Source organism: Budorcas taxicolor, chromosome 3 (assembly GCF_023091745.1).
Source record: "Budorcas taxicolor isolate Tak-1 chromosome 3, Takin1.1, whole genome shotgun sequence".
NCBI classification, from domain to species: Eukaryota; Metazoa; Chordata; class Mammalia; order Artiodactyla; family Bovidae; genus Budorcas; species Budorcas taxicolor.
The window spans coordinates 69113139-69119281 of NC_068912.1; the positions used below are offsets into that span (position 1 = coordinate 69113139).

At 37.8% G+C, this 6143-nt stretch overlaps 1 non-coding gene across 1 annotated transcript; it reads right to left on the minus strand.

Annotated features, from left to right (window-relative positions):
* Window positions 1-5223: 5223 nt before the first annotated feature.
* Window positions 5224-5330, minus strand: LOC128045928 (U6 spliceosomal RNA). Its single transcript, XR_008199250.1, has one exon. It is a non-coding gene; the product is annotated as a U6 spliceosomal RNA (small nuclear RNA).
* Between the last annotated feature and the right edge of the window lie 813 nt (window positions 5331-6143).

Genomic DNA, 6143 nt, shown 5'->3' on the forward strand with positions numbered 1-6143 from the left:
AATCCCAAACTCCCTAACTTTCCCTTCCCCTCATTCTTCCTCCACTAGTAGCCATAAATCTGTTCTCCAAGTCTGTGAGCCTGTTTCTATTTTATAAGTAAGTTCATTTATATTGTTTCTTTTTAGATTCCATATATAAGCAATATAATACGATATTTCTCTTATTCTGTCTGACTTACTTCACTTAGTATGACAGTCTCTAAGTCCATCCAAGTTGCTGCAAATGGCATGAGTTCACTGCTTTTAATGGCTGAGTAATATCCACTGTATATAGGTATCACATCTTCTTTATTCATTCCTCTGTCAGTGAACATTTAGATTGCTTCTATGTCTTGGCTATTGTAAACAGTGCTGTAATGAACATTCAGGTCAGTTCAGTCCCTCAGTTGTGTCCGACTCTTTGCGACCCCATGAACCACAGCATGCCAGGCCTGCCTGTCCGTCACTAACTCCTGCAGTTTACCCAAACTCATGTCCATTGAGTCGGTGATGCCATCCAACCATCTCATCCTCTGTCATCCCCTTCTCTCCTGCCTTTAATCTTTCCCAATATCAGGGTCTTTTCAAATGAGTCAGCTCTTCACATCAGGTGGCCCAAATTGGAGTTTCAGCTTCAACATCAGTCCTTCCAATGAATACCCAGGATTGATTTCCTTTAGGATGGACTGGTTAGATCTCCTTGCAGTCCATGGGACTGTCAAGAGTCTTCTCCAACACCACAATTCAAAAGCATCAATGCTTCAGCACTCAGTTTTCTTTATAGTCCAACTCTCACATCCATACATGACCACTGGAAAAACCATAGCCTTAACTAGATGGACCTTTGTTGACAGAGTAATGTCTCTGCTTTTTAATATGCTGTCTAGGTTGGTCATAACTTTCCTTCCAAGGAGTAAGTGGCTTTTAATTTCATGGCTGCAATCACCATCTGCAGTGATTTTGGAGCCCAGAAAAATAAAGTCAGCCACTGTTCCCACTGTTTCCCCATCTATTTGCCATGAAGTGATGGGACCGGATGTCATGTCATTTCTGAATGTTGAGCTTTAAGCCAACTTTTTCACTCTACTCTTTCACTTTCATCAAGAGGCTCTTTAGTTCTTCTTCACTTTCTGCCATAAGGGTGGTATCATCTGCATATCTGAGGTTATTGATATTTCTCCCGGCAATCTACATTCCAGCTTGTGCTTCCTCCAGCCCAGCGTTTCTCATGATGTACTCAGCGTTTCTCATGATGCATATAAGTTAAATAAGCAGGTGACAATATATAGCCTTGATGTACTCATTTTCCTATTTGGAACCAGTCTGTTGTTCCATGTCCAGTTCTAACTGTTGCTTCCTGACCTGCATACAGATTTCTCAAGAGGCAGGTCAGGTGGTCTGGTATTCCCGTCTCTTTCAGAATTTTCCACAGTTTATTGCGATCCATGCAGTCAAAGGCTTTGGCATAGTCAATAAAGCAGAAGTAGATGTTTTTCTGGAACCCTCTTGCCTTTTCAGTGATCCAACAGATGTCGGCAATTTGATCTCTGGTTTCTCTGCGTTTTCTAAAATCCAGCTTGAACATCTGGAAGTTCATGGTTCACGTATTGCTGAAGCCTGATTTGGAGAATTTTGAGCATTACTTTGCTAGCGTGTGAGGTGAGTGCAATTGTGCAGTAGTTTGAGCATTCTTTGGCACTGCCTTTCTTAGAGATTGGAATGAAAACTGATCTTTCCCAATCCTGTGGCCACTGCTGAGTTTTCCAAATTTGCTGGCATATTGAGTGCATCATCATCTCACAGCATCATCTTTTAGGATTTGAAATAGCTCAACTGGAATTCCGTCACCTCCATTGGGTACATATATTCTTTTGGACTCTGTTTTTCTCTGGATATATGCCCAGCAGTGGGATTTCAGGGTCATATGGTAGCTCTATTTTTAGTTTTTTGAGGAACCTCCATGCTGTTCTCCATAGTGTTTGTACCAGTTTACATTCCCACGAACATTGTAGGTGGGTTCCCTTTTACCTGCACCCTCTCCAGGATTTATCGTTTGTGGATTTTTTGATGATAGCCATTCTGACTGGTGTGAGGTGATATTTCATTGTAGTTTTGATTTGCATTCTTTAATAATTAGTGATTTTGAGCATCTTTTCATGTGCCTGTATATCTGTATATCTTCTTTGGAGAAATGGCTGTGTTGTTTTTCTGTCCATTTTTTGATTGGGTTGTTTGCTTTGATGCTGTTTGCAAATTTTGGAGACTAATACCTTGTCAGTTACATCCTTTACAAGTATTTTCTCCCAATCTGTGGGTTTTTTTGTTTGTTTGTTTGTTTGTTTTGTGTATAGTTTCCTTTTCTATGGCAAAGCTTTTGAGTTTAATTAGGTCCCATTTGTTTATTTTTGTTTTTATTTCCATTATTCTGATAGATGGATCAAAAAAGATATTGATGTGATCTATGTCAGAGAGTGTTCTGCCTATGTTTTCCTTTAGAAGTTTAATAGTGTCTTTCATTTAGGTCTTTAATCCCCTTTGAGCTTATTTTTCTGTGTGATGTTAAAGGATGATCTATTTTCATTTTTTAACATGTAGCTGTCAGTTTTCCAGCACCATTTGTTGAAATGACTGTCTTTCCACCATTCTATAATCTTACCTCCTTTGTCATAGATTAATTGTCGGTAGGTGCATGGGTTTATTTCTTGCCTTTCAATCCTGTTCCATTGATCTATATTTCTATTTTTGTGCTAGTATTATACTATTTTGATGATTATACCTTTGCCGTATAGTCTGAAGTCAGGGAGTTTGATTCCTCCAGCTCCTTTTTTTTCTTAAGAGTGCTTTGGCTGTTTAGGGTCTTTTGTGTCTCCATACAAATTTTAAGATTTTTGTTCTAGTTCTGTGGAAAATGCCATTGGTAATTTGATACACATTGCATTGAATCTGTAGATTGCACTGGGTAGTATAGTCATTTTGACAATATTGATTGTTCCAATCCAAGAACATGGTTCTAATTATATTACTTTAAATGCAATTATGTTACTTTAATTATTTTACTTCAAAAATTATATTACTCTTCATACAACTTGTGTTTTTTCTTCACTTTATTTTTTTTTAAATATTTATTTTTGAGTGCATTGGGTCTTTGTTGCTTTGTGTGGGCTTTCTCTAGTTGGAGAGTGGGGCTACTCTTTGTTGCAGTGAGCAGGCTTCTCACTGCAGTGGCTTCTCTTGTTGTGGAGCACAGGTTCTCGGCATGCAGGCTTCAGAGCAGCAGCACATGGGCTCAGCGGTTTTGGCCAGTTCCAGGGCACGGGCTTAGTTGCTCCATGGCGTGTGGACTCTTCCCAGACCAGGACTGAACTCCTGTCTCCCGCACTGGTAGACAGATTCTCATCCACTGTACCGCAGGAAAGTCCTTTTCTTAATTTTATATTTAAATATTTTTCAAATATACAGAGAAGTTGAAAGAAGAATATAGACACTTTATATTTATTACTTTGATTCAACAGTTCATATTTTGCCATATTTCATGTGTGTATTTTTTTCTGAATGCATTAAAAATAAATTGTAGATATCTTTATATTCACCATAAATATTAAAAATAATTAAAACTTTTTATTGCGGTAACATTGGTTTATAACAGTACACAAGTTCTAGGTGTACAATATTTTACTTCTACTTATGTATACACTATGTCTCACCATCAAAATTTAGTTTCCATCCTTGACCGTACAGTTGATCCCCTTTACCCATTTTTCCCTCTCCCCATCCCTTCCTCTCTGATAACCACTACTCTGTTCTCTGTATCAATCGTTGTTAATATTTTATATGACAGCAATACTGTCATCACATCGAAGACAGTTAAATATACTAATAACTTTTCCTGATTAACTGGGACTTAGTTACATTTCTTCCTTAAGAAGTGAATGCATTCATAATTTTAAAAATTATTTAGCAATTTTGAATATAGAGAAAAACATAAACATTGGCTATAATCTTATTAGCTAGTTGAAACCAATGTTAACAATTTAATATATTTCTTTCCATTCATCTTTTATTTTTATTTTTTTTTCATTGGAGGTTGGATCAAGACCTCACTTAACCTTTATCATTACTTCACAAGCCCTGTCTCCAAATAGAGTCACACTGGGAGTTACAGCTTCAAAATACTAATTTTGGGGGAACACAATTCAGTCCATAGCAACTGACTTAGAAATATTAATCTGAAATTTTAATGGATTTAAAAGATAATTCCAAAGAAACATAAAACACCTTCACTTCCCATTTATTGTGTTGAAGTCTCAAAAATGGTAAGATGGCTTAGGTGACATAGTCCAAACTTTTAGACAGTTTATTTATTTATTTATTTTTTATTTTACTTTACAATACTATATTGGTTTTGCCATACATTGACATGAATCCACCACGGGTGTATACAAGCTCCCAATCCTGAACCCCCCTCCCACCTCCCACCCCATATCATCTCTCTGGATCATCCCCATGCACCAGCCCCAAGTATCCTGTATCCTGTATCGAACATAGACTGGCACTTCATTTCTTACATGATAGTATACATGTTTCAATGCCATTCTCCCAAATCATCCCACCCTCTCCCTCTCCCTCAGAGTCCAAAAGTCCATTCTATACATCTGTGTCTCTTTTGCTGTCTCGCATCCAGGGTCATCATTACCATCTTTCTAAATTCCGTATATATGTGTCAGTATGCTGTATTGGTGTTTTTCTTTCTGGCTTACTTCACTCTGTATAATCGGCTCCAGTTTCATCCATCTCATTAGAACTGATTCAAATGTATTCTTTTTAATGGCTGAGTAATACTCCATTGTGTATATGTACCACAGCTTTCTTATCCATTCATCTGCTGATGGACATCTAGGTTGTTTCCATGTCCTGGCTATTATAAATAGTGCTGCAATGAACATTGGGGTACATGTGTCTCTTTCAATTCTGGTTTCCTCAGTGTGTATGCCCAGCACTGGGATTGCTGGGTCATACGGCAGCTCTATTTGCAATTTTTTAAGGAATCTCCACACTGTTTTCCATAGTGGCTGTACTAGTTTGCATTCCCACCAACAGTGTAAGAGGGTTGCCTTTTCTCCACATCCTCTCCAGCATTTATTGCTTGTAGACTTTTGGATCGCAGCCATTCTGACTCGTGTGAAATGGAACCTCATTGTGGTCTTGATTTGCATTTCTCTGATAATGAGTGATGTTGAGCATCTTGAAAATATGGAACGCTTCACAAATTTGTGTGTCATCCGTGTGCAAGGGCCATGCTAATCTTCTCTGTATCGTTCCAATTTTAGTATATGTGCTGCTGAAGCGAGCACTCTATTCATCTTTTAAAGCCTGTAGAGTAAAATTTGTTATTAAATTTTATACCCAAAACACCTTACATCCAGCCTTTTACAGTTAATATATCATTATTGCTTTTCTATGTTGAATCCTTAAAATATTTTTGTTAGCTACATACTGTTTCATGATGAGGCATATTTTATTCCCCTACTCCCTTATAACTGGGGGACCATGCATTCTGATTTGTCCAAGGGCAGTCCTTATGTATGACTGTTGTCCTGGCAGAATTATTAAAATACCTTCATTTACTCCCAGATTTATCCAGTTTGGAAGGCAAACTATATAGTCACCTTTCCTGTAAACACTCAGCCGACAACTGACCATTTGCTATTTTTAATTTTGTAATCTGTTCACTCATATGAAATGTTTGTTTGTTTCCTATTATTTCATGAAGGCATATTCCTAAAAGTGAGGTGACTAGATCAAAGAGTATGAACATTTTTTAAGGTTTTGTCTACATATTGTCCTGCTTGTGTTTTTGTTAAATATGTAAAATACTTTACTGTTAAACTGGATTCATCAAATTTATCTGCTTTCAACTTTGAAAGGTTTTCACTCTTTAAGAATGGTTTCTTAACACTGGCACAATTATTTTGGCCCAGATAATCCTTTCTGTAGAGGGGCATCATGTCCATTGTAGTATGGTTCAGCAGCAGTCCTGGCCTTTGCCTCTTAGATGTCAGTAGCAGGACGCTCAGTGGTAAAGAATCTACCTGCCAATGCAAGAGACGCAGGTTTGGTCTCTGGATTGGGAAGAACCACTGGCAGAGGAAATGGCAACCCATTCC